Consider the following 18468-nt stretch of genomic DNA (forward strand, 5'->3'; position numbering starts at 1 on the left):
GGATCTGGTGAGCAGATGCTCAGAGGTTGGAAAATAGGGGGTTTGTTTAGAAACCAGTGCTTCAGGTGTTTTGGCAGGAGTTTTTACACACATGAAGGAGAATTAAGGATAATAATGTCGGAAAGCTGGGTTGGGGCCTTTGTCAGGAAGGTCCCAGGATTATTTAAAAACCTTGAAAGCTCTGGTTTGGAATATTTAACATTTTCATATTTTATTTGAGAATAAAAATGTGTTCTGAGCTCACAGAGATGCAGAGTTCCGGAATGCTGTCTATAGCTGCCAAGAAAGGAAATATCGCCTCGCAGAAGAGACTAGCTGGAGATGTGGGGCAGTTCTTTCTGCGTCTTTGTCCAGCGCCGGTGTGGCTGAAGGCTCTTGGAGATATTCCATTTCCTGCTGAAAACTTTGAGTGAGGATTATCGCCTTTTCCTACGCTTTTCTCTTAGAATCTCAAAGGCCTGCCTGCTGGTGTGGAAAAGGCTTCCAGAATAGCTCTTGCTCACTTTGGGTGAGATGCTTATGGTCGGCTAGAGAAAAGTAAGCAGCATATGGACCCGAGGATCTATAGAAGTGGCTGCTGTTCCTGGGTCTGCTGCCAGTTGACAGCAGGCTCTTGGAGAAGAACAAAGAAGCAGATTTATGTGCTGGGGGTGCCATAGGAAAGTATTTTTCAAATTAGAGGTCAGGGTAGCTGGGGGTCCTTTGCGGTCTAGGGGCCGAGAGGAGAAGAAGAGTGTCAGTGATTATTTTGAGTTAGAAGACGCTGCCATAACCAGAATCGCTGCCACAGGGAACATAAGAAATCACTTCAAAGGGAAATAAGAAGGTTGGCATCAGGTGGTTAGTAGGTAATAGCAAGGCCTGCAAACATTTTGAAGGGAAAGATAAAATGCTTCGGGAGCTGTAAAGACATAGGAACGAAGGAAAAAAGGAAACAGTCCTTTAAAACTTTATTTCGATATTCCTAAATTTGGTTAGAAAAATTGAGGAAGGTCTTTAGGAATGAGGTAGGAAAAATCCTGGTCGTCAGATTATCAATGCATCTTTTATTTTGATTACATTCTTGGCCCGTATGCTTGTGAGGAAACAAAACTATAAATTAAAATAATGTAAACCCCACTTTCTGGCATTTTGTGTACAAAGAGAGAGGTCATTTCATTTTGCCAGGGGAACTTCCCCCCCACTCGGGACATCCCTCTGTCCCACAAAAAGGAACCCCCATTAAGTCACCCTGTGAGGGTGGAGTAGTCACTGCAGGGTCACACCATAGAATTTGTTATGTGCGTGTTGCTCTTCCCTCTCCCCAGAGTCGTGACCTATTTGAGGCCTGTGTCGCGAGTTTACACAGAGGGCTCATCAAAATGTGTAGTTATCTGGTTTATTTTCCTTTCCTTTCCTACTCTCTATTTCTCTGCTTCCCTCCCCTCAAACTAGGATGGAAGTTTCCTAAGAGCAGGGACGTTGCTTGTGTCGCCCATTGTCTGAATATCAAGTATGTAGCGCAGTGACTGGGCAGGCCCCCCCTCTGCAGAGAGGGGTTTAATGGGTCAATGGGACCTGCCTTCACCCAGAGATAATTTTTCCACAACTTTTGGAAGAAACACTTTCCAGCTTGCAAGTCATGTGGTGTAACTTCCTAGAAATTGTGTCTCGGTTTTGAAACATACACAACGAGGCCCAAGAATGCGGAGGAAGGGGAGTTGAGTTGTGAATGGCAATAGAGCCATAAACGTACGGGAAGAAATGGTAGTTGGACATCAGGGTGAATGAGAGGTATCATCTTTGTGAGGGTGACAGGTCCGAGGGGAGGGGACAAACGAATTGGAAGCACTCTACTTTTGCATGATGTTGTTCAGAGTTCTCAGAAGGAAAACAGATCAGCACTGAAGAACAGGCTGCCCAGAGTCAGGAGAGCCTGTTGGTGGAACTAGATTCAGGGTTTCCCCCACCGATTATGAGGTATGCGAGGGACCGCCATTCTGTCCTAGTATATGGCACCCTTGTGTCTACAAGACGCACAGCGAGAGTTTGAAGGAATCGCTTCATGGAGGATGGGAGGATATTCCTGCTGTCTGTGTGATGGGACAGTTAGTGGTTCCCAAGGTAGAGTGCCAGAGAGGTGAATAACTAAAGGTTTAAAGGAAATTCCTAGCTTTCAGACTGTCTGAGTTGAATTCAAACAGGTGAGTAGTCGCCCTAAAAATATGAACCCTTTTATTTTCCACTTTTCTTTTAATTTTAAAAAATATATCCACAGAGCTGAGTGTCTGGAGGCACGCTTGGAGACTTGGTTTGCTGTCATTGGAGGCCATTTCCTTTACAAACACAAAATTCCCAGGGAAGTTATATGTCTGTCATCTTTCTCTGCCGAAAGCTGTCAGTTTCTTTGGGATTAAGAAGCCAGGGTTGGCTTGGTGTTACTTGCACTGGGTAGAACAATCATTTCTCCAGGTTCCGTGGTGTGACTGGGCCTTGTGTAAGAAGCAGAGGGAAACTCTGTGTCTTTGCTGGTTGTGCAAAGGCCACACCTCTGCTAAGAGCCCACTTGCAAAAGCCATTGTAAGCACAAATAGACTGTGGTGCCACAGTAATCCTGTAAATTCAAGGGTACGGAATTAGGGGAAGTGGGGGAGGGGTGTCTTTTGGTTCAGCCAAACACATACCCAGCAAATGTGTGTGAAGATGGTTTTTTTTTTTTTTTTTTTTTCCTTACCACTAATAGCCTAGACGGATCCTTAGCAGGACCACGGGAATAGCTAATTTATGTGAGGAAATTTAGTACAGTGGTGGCATGCTCACAAGTTGGACTTTTATTTTTAAAAGTTGCGTGGCATTTTAACTTATTAACAGAACAGTTTCAGTCAAGATGAGGTCTTTTGAATTACTGATGATTTGCATGGTTCCTTTTTGCCACGTCCTCATATGAAATATGGTAGGGCATTCTCTGTTCCACATTTTAATTAATCTTTCAACTCTATTTATCTATGAGAGAGCAGAGATTTTCAATTGCTTTAAATAGAAGACAACATTAAAACCCAGAGCAGGCCAGAAAAGTCTAAGCTAAGTGAGTGTTTCACTTTGAATGAGGTTGTTTAGGATTTTAAAGTCCTATAACTTGTGATCTTCAAATGTCTTTTGAAGATGAATTGTGGGCATGACAGTATAATAGGGTCAGTCCTCAACTGATGGTGGGTAATTGAAGTGCACAGACAATAATACCACCTCCTCTCCAACCAGTGGTTGTAATCCCTCCACATGCCCACCCCTCACCTCATATTTGTTGGAAATCTTAACAGGAAGCAAAATGACATTGCTCAAGTTTCCTGATTAGGTTGTCTCAGTCTGTTCAGGCTGCCGTGGATGGGTGGCTTGTAAGCCACATACATTTAATCTCACACAGTTTTAGGCTGGGAAGTTCTAGATCAAGGTGTCCAAAGATTTGGTGTTTGGTGAGAACCTGCTTTCTGGGTCACAGACTGTAGACTTCTTATTGTGACCCCCCATGGTGGAAGGGGCAACGGAGTTCTCTGGGGTCTCTCTTAAGGACACTAATCCCATTTACAGGGGCTCTGCTTTCATGACCCAATCACCTCGCAAAGGCCCCACCTCCAAATTCCCTAACCCTGGGGGTCAGGTTTTAATATATGAATTCTGGAGGAACTCAAGATTTGCTGGTGTGCAGTGAGGTAGAGGGCAGGGTAAATAATAGGAGGGAGGAGAGAAAAGGAGGACAATGAGACAAAAAGTAGACAGCTAAACTGTCTCCAGCACCCTGGTCGCTACAGTGGTCATTTCTGATTGGAGCTCTCCACACCCCAGGCTTTTCCTGCCCAGTGCCCAGCTCTTACCAGCTGAGAGGGCTTCAGCTTGTCCAGGCAGGAATGACCCTTGAGAACCCCAGCTTGGCTGCTCGGTTGTCAAATGGACACATGCAGATATTGGTTGCCCTTTGGCTTTCTGGAGACTCTCAGCTAGAGGCCTTTGTTCTGGTTTTGGACCTTTTGTGGAATCTAAGGAATCCATCTACCTTCTCCTTGGTGCCTGCCAAGCCAATCTCTCCACTGCTCCTTTCTCTAGTAGCAAAGATAAACGAAAATCCCATTATTCAGCTCATGGTATTGTGATGGCAGTTTCCTTTGAGCTTCTTTGCAAAACCCTGCTTGCTTTAGAGCCGTACATCATATTGGATCCATTGAGAGCCATTATTTATCTGACAGGATATTTATAAAAGCCAGCATTAGCTGCAGCTCCAAGTCAATATGTTTCTCTCTTGCTGACACACATCACACCAACAGGCTTGAAATATTTAAATACAATAGTCCCTTCAAGAAATCATTAATTTTTCTATCACCACTAGAAGTGATAATTTGATGGAAATGGATTTAGTTGGAAGAGTTGAGTCAACCGAGTGGATACTTTCAAGTGTCTGGACTTCAGAGAAGCCTGCGAGGAACGCAGTGAGGGTCCAGTGAGGACCAGAATCCAGAGCCCCAGCACCATCCCACCCAATTCAGTCAGAAGGACTGGCCCTCCAGAAGAAAACGTTTAAATATCAAGGACGGGAAAGGAAACAGAGGCCAAACCCCCTCGTTACAGCCCTGTCTGTCTCTTTCTGTCCCAGCCTGTCTCCCTCCAGCTCCTCTTCTCTCACTCTCCTTTGCCCTCCTCTCTCTTTTATCCCACCTCTCTATTTTTGTCTGCCTCTTCCCCTGGCTTCCTCTTTTGTTCTTTGATCTCCCTCTTCCCTTATTCATGTTCCCTGCTGTGTGTGGCTGCGCTGAAATTGAGGACAGTCTTAAGTGTCTGCACCACTGTCACCGCTCCGGAGAGGGGAGGGGTCGGGGACACACAGTATGTGTGCACCTGGCTGATGGCTTGATCCTGCCCCAGGGTTCCTCATACATAATTCATGCAGAAAGTTTCCCTGATCCTTCACAGTGTGGGACATGGAGTCAAAGTTTTGAAACTTTCTGGACTGGTGAAGGCCTTGGGCCTTGACTAAGCGAACAGTACCTTGTGTTCCTGTATATGTTTCCTGACCAGCGGAAAGCACACAATCCCCAAGCTAGCATTATGTTCTTTCCCAAAGCAGCTTCGAACTAGCCTTTCTATACCAGAAATCGCCCGTCATGGCCTTGAAGGTGAGGCAAGCAGTAAGACAGGAAACACGTTTCCCTGTAGTTCTTGGTGACAAATCTTTTTTGAGCCAGGAAAATGGGAAAAACAAACAATTCACTGTAGAATTAAATGATCATGTTGGATCAACCTTGCCATTTTTCTCTCAGCCACATGTACAGTGAAGAAGGAAACCAGAAGCCCAGAGGAGCTGTAGGCCAAATGGTGAGGAGGATCCTCCATTGCCTTCTATTTATTTATTTATTTATTTATTTATTTATTTATTTATTTATTTATTTATTTTCGTCCATTGCCTTCTGCAGTGCTGTCCACCTTAGTAGCAGCACTACTGGGACCACCAGCCCTGTTCCTCCCCTTTTGCTCCCTTATCAAAACAACCTTCTCCTGTATCCCATTACTTCTGTTCTTTCTTTTGACCTAGGGTCAACTCTAGTTGTAATTAACTCAGCTCTAGGCCATTAAAAAAAAAAAAAAAAAAAGAATAACTCCCTAAATTCTGAGTTCAGAGACTATACAACATACTTGGGATTTAGCTGAAGAGAGAGAGAAAAAGCCAGCAAATAAAAGCAGTTTATGATTGAAAGTGCAAGGAGTAAGCAAAGAGAGAAACTCACTCTAAGCGGTAGTGGAAAAAGGTTCGACTAGGAGGTGGGCATTTGAGTATAACCTTGGAGGATGGACTGGATTGTCAAGAATGGAGAGGACAGAGCAGGGCAGAGCGGTAGAGAGGCAACAAGCTTCAGCGAGGGCCTGGCATTAGGACAGAGAGTGTAAACCCTTCTTCAGGGTATTTGCTCTTGGGGAAGGATTCCCTACTGGTGTGAATTTCAGGCTTCAAGACAAGTGGGTGGGAACTACGTGCATGGGCTGGTGGTCCTCACTTCAGTGTGCAGATGGTGATTCTCCACCAATGCTTACAGGAAATTCTGCAGAGTAGCCTATCTGGCCAGCCACTTACCATGACTTTTTACCAATGAAGTCTTGTAAATGTAGCCTTCCTCCCTCTCGTTGTCTAGGAAAATGTCATTGTTAAACCCACAGGGCTTACTTGGTGCCAGTTGTGAGATGTATCTCCTGTTATTCTTGCTGAGAAAGCCATTTAATCTCTGGATTCAACCTCAGAGTCCGTGAAGAAAGAAGTGATTTAAGGTTTAAGAGCGCCAACGGTAGCATTCAGGCGTCAAACCATCTTTCTGGGTTGACTTACCTCTCAGTTCACTCAGAGACATTTGAGCGGACAAGGACCTTAGAGATCATTTCATAAAACATAGTTTCTCAAACTAGCCATACAATCTTGGAGATTTCTGAGTTATCCTCAGAATTCTTAAATTTTGAGTTTTTACTTAGATAAGAATCTAAAATAAGCAGGCTATATTCTAAATAACCACCTCATTACCACATCCTCTTCTTTCAGTGCCCAGTGGTATTGATGACCAAATTGGCGGTAAGCATTATGACTTAGATTATGCTGGCTGGTGAATAAAGAAGAGAGGTAGCTCTCGTGTGGGGGAAAAAAATACATTTGGATCAGGTGAAGGCCAGATGGTATTATGAAGTCAAATGTGAACAAGGGTTGAATGAGGATTCCATATAAATGCCTCTTTCCCCTCCGATATCCTCAGGTAAACTCTGGAGATACCTGTTGGATTACCCACACATTGCTTTGTTATAGAGATTGCCTTAATCAACTGGGCGTGGTGAATGATTTCCAAATGGAGGATTTGCATTGGAAAGAGCTCAGTTTGGTTCAAATAGGAAAGAAAAAGGAAGAGGGCAGAAGGAATAGAGGAAATAAATGAGTCTTTGGAGCTTCTGAGAGAGTGTGGGTAGGAAATTCAGGGTGAGGAGGAGAAAAGAAGACTTAGGTCAGTGTTGGTATGAAGAGCCTGGAAAATGAAAGGAATAAAGGAATGGGATTTTAAAAAGAGCAATTCACAGTTATAAATGGGATCTCCTTATATATTCTGGGGCCCCAGAAGAATTAAAACTCTCAGCTAGGAGCTCAGCTACACCAGGAATGAAGTAGTGATTGTGCTGGTTCACATCTTTCACTCATACTATCTGTGTGAAAGTTTAATGAAGGCTGAGTTTTTAAAGCTTTGACGGGGCTTTGGATAGTTTCCTTGCATGACAGAAGAATGGGGGTGGGGTGAGGAGGGACGGGGTAGGCAAGGGGCAGGCTGCACACAAGCAAAGTATGTGGCAGGGCACGCAACTCATGAACATTTATCCAAGGAAAAGATTAAGATATAACTCAAATAGAAAAGTCTGTTTAGCTTCGGGGGATTTTGAACATGGATTGGGGCTCATTAAGTAGATGACCCTTAGATGGAAAAATCTGCCATTTCAAGTTCATTTTGAAGCCTGGTACTTGTCATGTTCCCGCTGCTGGTGGCTAGTTCTTCATATAATGGCATTTTTCATTTTTAGGGGCTTTAAATAGAAGAGCCGCGTGTTCAAAACCACTGAAACTGCTCCAGGAGGCTGTAGAGCTTTCAAAGAATGGCTTTCTCCAAGGGGAGCAAATAAAAGAAAGCCCTTCTCTTCCTAGATTTTTAAAAATTGGAGCCACTATGCTTTGTACTTTCGGGGACTCCATGACCATCCACAGTTATATGGTTGTTTTCTAATTCAGGCAGGTTGATAGGGTTAGTTAGGTTCATTCCACAAGCTACCTGGGTCAGAGTGATCAAATGCTTGGCACCGATGGCTGTACCAGTTCTGTTTACTGTGGAATGGGAGGATGCTTTGAAACTGGGCAAGAACTCAGCAACAACACAACACCGTACTTCTTGGATAGCTACGCGGGAGTTCACCAGATTTCTCAGCTAGTTGTGAAGTGCCTTTGAAGTTGCTGATTTTTTTTTTTTTTTTTTTTAACCATGGTTGACAGTTCTGGTGAGTGTTTTTTTTTTTTTTTTTTTTCCTGCAAAGCAACCATAAGACCGTATTAAAAAGCTACAGAAGAAACCAGTTCTTGCTAGACACAATTATGTGGGTGTGCCCAGTTTTTCTTTTCTTTCTTTTTTAAAGCTTCTGGATTTTTATGTTTTTGGAACAGTAACACATATTTGTTAATGAAATGCCTACAGTGGGGGATTGGTATTTCTCTAAATGCATGACTCCTCTGACTGCTGAGATTCCAAACACTGGAAGCAATAAAGAAACTGTTTCAAATACCTCTTTGTCATTGCCTGGGAGTGTACATCTTCAAGATACTGGCCAAAGGCAAGGCCTTGTCTGAGGTTGTTGCAGACTACTTTATATACCTTCTCTAATATTACAGCATGCTGTGATGTCATGTGAATTTTATTTTGTCCAAGCATATCATTTATGTCTTGTCCACTTCACATGTTTTTTAATTTATTTTTATTTTTTATTTTTACCTTCACTTTTCTCATTAGCCCATGACAAAAAATAATGGTATTTGGCAGCATTTCCATCATAAACACACATTTAAACACAGTCAAGGGAATCACAAGGCATTTCTTGTTCAAATAACTGTAAGGTGGCCATCTAGTTCAATATTTAATTTATATCAATACATCATGATCAATATGAAAACCAAAAATTTACAAGTTTTTTTTTTTTATTTTTATTTACTTATGATAGTCACACAGAGAGAGAGAGAGAGAGAGGCAGAGACACAGGCAGAGGGAGAAGCAGGCTCCATGCACCGGGAGCCCGATGTGGGACTCGATCCCGGGTCTCCAGGATCGTGCCCTGGGCCAAAGGCAGGCGCCAAACCGCTGTGCCACCCAGGGATCCCTACAAGTTTTTATAACTTGCAAACCACTGAGGATATATCTGGAAAATCCAATGCTAGTTGCTAACCCCATATCCATTCTACCCCTTTTTCCTTGGAGATTGTGATTTTTAAAAACTCACCTGCCCAGATTAGTTTGCCTCAAAGGGTACCTACTGGCATGGTTCTGACTAATGAGATACAAGCAGAAAATTGTTAGAGATTTCAGGGAAAGTTTTGCATTTCTTTTCTCCTTTGCTCCCTCTTTTTTTCTTGTCTGGAATTCGGATGTGATGACTGGAGGTGCAGTAGTCATCTTGCAACCACAAGGCAACAGGCATGAGAACAAAGGCCTATGTGCTGGGGTGATAGAGAGAAGAGATGGATGAGCTTGGTCTCTGATGACATCCCTGAGCCACTGTATCTGCCCTGGATTGTCTACTCCTGGATTCTAGTTGTCAAGACATCTATTTGTTTCAAGTACTATGATAGGGTTTTCTGTCATTTGCAGTAGAGTACAATCCTAAGTGATACTCCCAGATTGTTAGAATTTGTTTACAGTTGTTCCTTCTTTAAGGAAAGGAAAGAGGCAAAGAAACGATTGATAGGCAGTTTCTGTGTTTGACCTCTTCATACAGTTGTATATCATTAATAGTTACCCTCAGCACCATTTCTCTGAGTCAACTGATCCCACTACCCTTCTGATTTCCTACTTTTTGGCACAGCACCATCTAATGTTTTCAAACTATGTTTAACCAGAGTCAGGGTTCAGGTTAGTATAGCTATCTAAAGCTAAGCATAATGGATGGTGGTAGTTTCCACATGCTGTCTAATGGGACACCTGGAGTTGTTATTTCATTAAAAGAGGCACTTTGTGGCTGATTGTATGTAGCTAAATTATTTTATGGCATGTCCATATGTCATGCTCTGTTTAATTTGCATATCATATTTTTCTCCTTTAGTATAGTCATTACTTATACATTTAATATTTTATTAATATGTCCGCAAACCTGAATGGATGTAAATACTGACAAAACATACATAATTGAGATTTAATCAGTGATTTAGGATGATAGTTGCTCCATTTTGAATTAACTATTATTGTTTTCCTTTGGTCATATTAATTATTAGAAATATTAAACATTCTTATAGCTATTACATGATACTTTTCTTTCCTGTTTTGAATTTTCTAAAAACTTGAGGCCACCTTATTGGAAGTGCATACCTCGAAACTACATCAGACATACTTTATTTGAATATGAAATTTTGTTATTCAGTTAAAAGTACCCATAGAACTTAGAAGTCATATCTGATGGTTGTCATTTCCTCTTTATAAAAGGGGACACATATCAGTGACAGGTGGAGTATAAGGAAGGTTCCAGCAGAATGCTTATTTTGTCATTAGAGTACATGAGAAAGAGGAGTCAAGACTGAGGCAGGGGGCAGGAACTGGAGAAGTAGATTTGCTCTCCATAATAAAGTGAGCGGGATTATTTTTCTGTTGCTCTGGGGGAAGAAGAAGGGGAAAGAATGAGGACTGAGCAAATTAGTGCATGTCTGGAGGCTAGCTTGTGGAAATATCTGAGAACTTTTTTTTTTTATATAGAACAGCTTTATTGAGATATAATTCACATACCATAAAATCCACTCTTTTAAAGCATGCAATTCAGTGTTTTTACTATATTTATGGTGCTATGCAACCATCACCACTGGGTAATTTTAGAACATTTTCATTACTCTCAAAGGAAGCCCTGTACCCATTGCAGTCACTCCTACTCTCCCTCCCCACTGCCCCTGACAACCACTAATTTAGCTTTTGTTTCTATGGATTTGCCTTTTCTGCACATCTCATATAAACGGAATCATACAATATGTGGTCTTTTGTAACTGGCTTCCTTCACTTAGCGTAATGTTTCAAGATTCACCCATGTTGTAGCATGTATCAATGCTTCATTCCTTTTTATTGTGGAATACTATTTCATTGTATGAATAAATCATATTTTATTCAACCTTTCATCAGTTCATGGGGCATTTGGGTGTTCCTGCTTTTCGGCTATGATGAATAATGCTGCTACAGACATATGTGTGCTAGTTTTTGTGCGGACTGATGAAGACTCTCTCCTTGACCAAACTTTAGTTAGGCTCCTCTGAGTCCTCTCCTTGACTGGTCCTTGACCGTGGCTCTGTCCTTGCCAGGCCTTCAACAGCCCAGTGGTAGCAAGAATCCTGCTAGGTGAGTTTGGCCACAATCGTCCCACCCTTGATATCTGATTACCTCTGATAACTGGTCAAATTCCTCCATCCCACTTTTGATGTATGAGTCTGTGATCTGCCTTCAGAATAATGCTGTTATATTAGTTTAGCAAGAATCCCTCTACCTTGGATGTGTCCTCCTATCTTTCTCCATCCACTGACTCCTTCACTCTGCTCATTGGTTCTAAATCCCCAGCCATCTCTGCTCTTTGGAGTTGAGCCCAGTTTTCTCCCTATTGGGCCCATCTCTCTCCCTATTGTGATAGTCCTCATAGCTATAGCAGTAGTCCTGAATAAAGTCTTCCTTATCATTTTAGCAAGAGTCAGAATGATTTTTTCTTTAACAGTACATATATTTCCATTTTTTGGGGGAGTATAAGTAGGAGTGGAATGGCTGGGTCATATAGTAACTCTGTATTTAACATTCAGACCGGCAGTGTCGTTTTACATTCCCAGCAGCAATATATGAAAGGTCCAACTTCTCTACATCCTTGCCGACACAAGTGTTTGTCTGCTGAGAAATGTTTTAATGATAGAAAAGCCAACAATTAATTTTGGAGTTTTGTGGCTTTTCTGTGATATAATTTCCTCTGACCTCAGGAAACTTCAGCAAAGTCTTCTGTGTCATAAATGGTGTGTGCAGTAGGCTTAGGGAAAGTGGTGGGTGCCAGACTGTGTCTGCAGAGACCTGGTCCTGGGGGCCACGAGTGTGACTCGGGTGAGGCTCCCATCAGCAACAGATGCCCTAGGAAGAGCGCTCAGAAACCTGTGGAGAATTGGGACCAGCCGTTTCAGCTGATATCTGGGTGACACCTTAAAGACCTGTGGAAATACGCAGAGAAGAGTAGCTGGTGCCTCCTAGCTGCCCTGCAATTCACTTCTTCATTTTGCCTTTCTTTAAAAAAAAAACAAAAACAAAAACAAAAACAAAAAAACTTACTACTTGTAAGTTTTTTCTACTTGTAAAAAAACCACATTTGCAATTATCCTTAAAACAAAGACCCTCTCTTGTTATGCTGAATAAGTCAATCAGAGAAAGACAATTATTATGTGGTTTCACCCATATGTGGAATATAAGAAACAGTGCAGAGGATTGTAGAGGAAGGGAGGGAAAATTGAATGGGAAGCAATCAGAGGAGACAAACCACGAGAGACTCTTAACCATGGGAAACAAACTTAGGGTTGCTGGAGGGAGGGTGGATGGAAGTGGTAGGTAACTGGGTGATGGGCATTAAGGAGGACACTTGATGTAATGAGCACTGGGTGTTATATGCAGCTGATGAATCACTAACTCTACCTCTGAAACTAATGATGTACTAGAATTTGGCTAATTGAAAATCAAACAAACAACAAAGACCCTCTTCCTGAGAAAGGTGTAAGACACACACATGGTTTAAATAAAATGACTTTAATTTTGCACATTTGTTATATTGTTGGAATGATTGCATTTACTACAGGGGGTTGCAAAACCAAGATTAAGAGCGACCGTTTTGCACAATTTTCAGGCACAATCTAACTCTCTGGTCACCTGTTCTGTTCTCAAAGGACAGAGAAGGAAATAAGAGAGAGGAACAAAGGCCTGTAGGAATGAGTTAGTGCCTTCCCTTCCACATGTTTGCTTTACTAAATGTGCTTGTATGTGGGCACACGGGTGTGCAGGCACCAGAATGTGTTCTCTAAGCACTGTGTGTGCAAGATTAGAAAAACTCTTCATAACCCTCATGATGCTCTCCACCGCTGTGGGGTTGGACACACAACAAACACAGTTGATTGATTCTCCCAGCTTCTGCTCGCTCTGTTGTTAAAAACCTCAATACCTAAATAGCGTCCTTTCTGTAATATATATTTTTTCATAAGTCAGACATGGAACATTTATTTTCTTTTGAAATAGGCTCTTTTATGGACAGAATGTTGTAGATCAATTACTTCATTTAGAAAGATTTGTCTTTCCAGAAGTTGAAGAAGAAAAACAACAAAAGAACCCATAATCTTATTGATTAGAATTTTTAACTGAAGTGAATTTTTTGTGGCACTCAGACTCAGTGGCTTTGAAGTAGGAAGTAGATGGTTTTCCATGAAGACACAGAGCTTTTAATTAATATTCATAACAATTGATATGTATAATTTTGGTCACTGGGGGGCTACTACAGTTTCCCATTGATGCAATAGAAATATATTGAGGACAACGGAAAAGTAATTAACAGCTGAATATGAGGGTCATAAAGTTAAATTATTCCCTAGTTCGCAGTAAGCTTTACATGCATACAGAATTATTTTCTGAAAGTAAGACAATACTGAATGTCATGTTTTTCTTCTCTAAATTGTGTATTTAATGCTTTTCTTGAACACGGATGACTCTGGGTGCAATAAGGATAATTAAATGCTGAGCGGATCAAGCTTGAGCTTTGAGAGGAATTTCAGAATAATGATAAGAGATATAATAATAGATAAAAGAAAAACTGCACTTGTCAAATTTCCTCCTTCTTAGTGTGATTTCAATGCAGAAATTTGGAGCATTGTAGTGTTTGAAATAGTCATGTGGAAATTTCTGATTCCATTCAAAAAAAATCAGAAATCTCTGATCCTTTTTCTATAACTGACTTAACTGGTGAAAATCGATAAGCTGATTATGTGTTTGTAGGCCAGCCAATACGTACTGCTTCATTTCAATTTAGTTCAGTTCAACATAGCTAGAGAGCACCTTGTTTTGTTTGAGGGATCTGGGGGTTCTGACTCAGTCCTTTGCAGAGACAAGCCTAGGAAGAAGCCTGTGCATATGGCTGGGAACAGCTATGGTTTACGGTGCCAACAAACATTTGACATCCTTTCCCCCTTTTGGTTTCCGTTCTTTTAATATGCTTTTCAGAATGGTTTTCTGGATAACAAGGATAATAGATAAAATATAACTTGTGGCATATGACAATGTCCATTTGAGAATATGTTCTCTTTTTAGATGCAGTCCTAACTTTTCTGTCCCTATGATTTGCTAAGTACATAATAAAAAAAGTGAAAAGACGTGATTCTCCTAGGCACTAGATGCTACACCAGAGGCTGGCTATGCAGAGATGTTCTTACACAGACTATAATATGCTTAGAGTCAAACTGCAGCTTTTGAAGCATAATATCTAAGAGAACTTATGAAAGGAGAGACTTGTGTTTTGCAATGTGTATGGTTTTTTTTTTTTTTTTTAATGATTCTAATCCTTTGCTCCCAGAGGTGACCTTCCATGTTTTATTGAACTCCATGTCTGCTGCCTAAGTGAGTAGTAATGTATTCTTTGAGTGGAAGTGGAGGAGGAGATATGGTGTTGAAGAAACCTATATATGTTAATTTTGAATACCCGACATGCTTGTTGGGGGATGGGATGGACAGCAAGGGGATGGTGAGGAGTTGAAGTAGAAGGTGCAAAAACCACCCAAAAGACCAACACTTCTCACCTCCATTGCCACCAACTGCATGTTCTACTAATTAGAGCAACGTTTTAGTTATCCAGCTTCTCTAAAATGCTATTTATTCTGAGACAGCCCACGCTAGTTATTCCAGTAATCATGTAATCAAAAAAGAGGGATAAGAGACACATAGAACGTGAGTTTGGGAAATGGAAGAAAGGTGATTGAGACTTTCCAGATGTGGACAGTGGACAGTGAGCTTCAAACATGGGGAGAATAGGATGTTGGGTTGAGTGTCTTGAGGTCCTAGAGTAGGTATTATAATTTGAATTGTTATCTTTCCTAAATTTATTTATTGAGCTCTAACCCCTACCACTTCAGAATGTGACTAAATTTGGAGATAGAGCCTTTCAAAAGGTAATTAAGGTAAAATGAGGTTATATTGGTAGGTCCTGATCCAATATGACTCGTGTCCTTATTAGAAGAGGCAATTAGGACATGGATGTGCACAGAGGGAAGACCATATAAAGACAGAGGGAATAAATGGCAGGTGGCTGTCGTCTAAAGGCCAACGCTGCCAGGCTAATGTGAAAGGCTGCAGAAATTCATCCTTGACTCCTCAGGTGAGGCTCCTCTTAGCTATACTCTCCAGGAGACACTTGGGCCTCCCTGTTCTATACCTGCTCCTGTCTCCTACAAGGAAGTGAAGAGATGTTATAATACAATGGAGGAACGAGGAAGGAGATATTTCCTATGGTCTTCATGGGGGTGGCAATAAAGAGATGTGTTGCCTATAGAGAATTTAAAACCAATAATAAAACCGACTATGAGTTGGTGTGCTTCTTGTCACTAAGCCCCAGCTATTTTAAACAATGCCCATGGTAAAATATTAGCCCTCCCCCTAAAATAAAATACTTTGTTGGTTGAAGCACTAAACAATTGCTGTGGTTACTGTGAGTTTTATGAATGTAAATCTTAGCATCAATGGAACATGTTTTTGTTTGTTTGTTTTTTAACCTCTTAATAAAAAAATTGCATTCCACACAGAAGTTAATTTGGAGTCCCAGCCATACAGTAGGCCCTGACACAGGCCAAGGCAGCTACCGGCGTTGGTTTGGGGAGTGGGTCTGTTAGGGTTTGGAACCACCTGAGCCCCCGTGGAGCACAGTTTTTGTCTCCCAGCCCAGTGGTACGTCCTCTTCTTGCTTATAAACAGTAGGCTCGAAAGTACCAAGGATAGCACCCATTGTGAAGACAGAGTAAAGGAATTCAAGTTACCTCAATTGTGTCATGCTTTATAACCACGTGGAGTTTTTGTGTTTAATGTTTTGAAGAGGAAGAGGAGTATGAATTGTGAGGTATACTCTTTCTGTTTGGTAAGGGCACCTTTTCATTCATACCTGCAGTATTTTACTGAGTTTGAATACTACCGTGGACTTGAAAATGTCTTCTTCATTTTAAGCTGGCGATTTCCTCAAATGACGGAACACTGTAAGAAAATAATGATTATTATGGAAGATAATTTTATCGTATGAAGGAGAGGGATATTAAGAAATGACCTGCGCCAAGTGTTAAATACACCAGCTTTCCCGCTGGGCCCCTCCTTGCCTCTACTCCCTTCTCTTATCCCCGAGGAGAGTAGAACATTGATATTGCTCCTGTGTTCAAGGCGATATTTAGACCTCATGCCCTCGGAGCTTAGATGCTAGCCAACTAGAATGTAAATCGTATTTTCTCACATTAGCATTATATAGATATTCAAATGTAGAGTATGCTAAGGCCCAAATTAAAGTGAGATCAATTCACTCTTTCTGGTTCATTCCACAAACTCTACTTGAGGGCTGACTATGTGCCTGGCATTTTGCTTGGTACCGAGAATACAGAGATGATGAAACCTAACCCCTGTTTTGGGAACTCCCCGTCTAATAGGGAAGACAGACATTGAAGGAAGTGATTATAACACAAGGTATAAACGTAGAGAGTATAGGAGAGTGAGCAAGCATCTGATCTCAACCCAGTCTTTGCCTTGTTGGGTTGTGATCGGATGATGGTTTTTAAGCCTTTTTTGTTTTTTTGGTTTTTTTAAAGGAGTGGGTCTTTGAAGACAGGACAAAACATTGCTGGGAGGAGGGAGAGAAAGGGAGATAAGGAGGCATGGAAGAGTTTAGGGGAGAGGGAACAATTCTGTGTTGAAGTGGGCACAGTGGGTGAGCAGGCTTGAGAGACAAGGCTGGATGGATAGTAGGGACTAGGTTTCATTCTGAAGTCCGTGTGGGCCATCAAAAGATTTAGAGAAGGAGGACTTGATCACACCCACTTTGGAAACAATGCTCAGGTAGGAATGAATCAGAAGAGGGAGAGGCCAGAGGAAGGGAGGAAAGTTGTTAGGCAAATTCACTGCCTGCAAACCAGGTCAGCCAGGCAGCTGGCACTAGGGCCACTGAGGAAGTACCAGCGGAGGAGCCCCAGAATGACACCCTACTACTCCTAAGACACCTTTTTCACCTTTATAGGTGATAAACTATCAGGGGAACACTATCAGGTGCATGTGAATCTGCCCTGATGGGACTGATTCAGCCTAAAAATTCTAAATTGCATATGCCTTTCTGTGTAAATTTTATTATATTCTCTATCTGTTAAATTAATCTGGGTTAGCTAATAAAATCAAAAGGTGGGAGGAGAATATATGAACTCCTAGGAATCTATACTCTGGTTTCTTTGAAAAGTAAATTTTTTAAGATTATTTTTTTTCAAAGTAACAAATATAAGAGATTCATAAGTATTTCAAGGGGTTTACTCTCAATAAAGGAGTTCCCAGACCCCCAGGGCCACCACTTTTAGCATTGTTAGCTGTTCTCCTGGTATTTTCTGCCATATTTCTAAATCACTGAGGAGAGCACAGGCAGGGCTTGCCTCCTGTTTGTCTTTGTGGTTTATGTCAGGTCGGAATTTGGGGTGTGGAGTAGAAGGGGCACCTCAGCGTTTAGCATTGAGGCTAATGTGTATCTCTTGATTTTTGTCCAGTGTTCCCTTTTTTTCTCTCTACTGTGCCAGTTACTAAGAGACAGAAGCTTCTCTATACATAGAGGGAAGGACTACAGGAGGCCTAACTGCTCCTGCTTCTCAGACTTCTTGCTAATGCCTTAGAGGAGCCCCCCAGGCTCCCCAGTGAGATAATGGATGCCTGAAGTTCTTGAGCCTTTCCTAGTCTGGGGGTATGAATCGATTTTGTCTCTAGGCACTTGGCACTCAGCTTTCTCCTCACTCTGCTTCCTTGACTGCTTTACATCTTCTAAACACTTGCTAGATTTTTCGCATTCCCTGCTGTTTCCTTGACTTTGTGAATTGTGGATTTGTATCTGTTAAACATTTATTATTCTTTGATGTGGTTTTAGGGAGTGGAGGGAAATGCACGCGTTATTTCATCGTGGTGAACTGGAAATCACCAAAAGGCAACTCTCATAACAGTAACAAGAGCCATGACCATCAATCGTTGGTTTAAACTATTGAATGAACTTTCACACCGTTCATTTCATTTGATGCTTAGAAATCCCTGAGAGGATGTAGGAAGGGGTTAGTGTGCCTATTTCATGGGTTCCCACAAATGGGTAAAGCAACTGATCCAATTTCATGGGATGAGTCAGTGGAAGAATTAGGGCTGCAACCTGGTTTTCTGACTCCTGGCCAAGCCTCCTTCCTTTATCTGGGAGGTTTTCTGGAGGTTAATATTTTGAATAAAGTACTTTTATCTCTTTTAGACATGAAACTGCAGATAATTTTAACAAGAAATAGGCCGGTTCTTTTCCTCCATGACTATTACAACTTTACATCATTGCATATTTCTAAAGCTAAGCACCTTTTCAGCATTTGTAATATACGACTTGCTGAATAGATCCTAAAAACACAAATTCTCCCCATGGGCTTATGATCTAATGGGACATAGA

General features: G+C 41.6%; 1 long non-coding RNA gene across 6 annotated transcripts in view; it reads left to right on the forward strand.

The window, feature by feature from the left end:
* Positions 1-271: 271 nt before the first annotated feature.
* LOC140611654 (uncharacterized) overlaps positions 272-18468 on the forward strand; it is a 151334-nt gene continuing 133137 nt past the window's right edge. For 5 of the 6 annotated variants that reach the window (XR_012012744.1, XR_012012745.1, XR_012012742.1 and 2 more), the window contains exon 1: positions 272-537. This is a non-coding gene — a long non-coding RNA (uncharacterized lncRNA). The remainder of the gene's footprint in view (positions 538-18468) is intronic. The other variant, XR_012012746.1, reaches the window with a different exon arrangement.

This window comes from Canis lupus, chromosome 20 (assembly GCF_048164855.1).
Source record: "Canis lupus baileyi chromosome 20, mCanLup2.hap1, whole genome shotgun sequence".
Classification (NCBI taxonomy): Eukaryota; Metazoa; Chordata; class Mammalia; order Carnivora; family Canidae; genus Canis; species Canis lupus.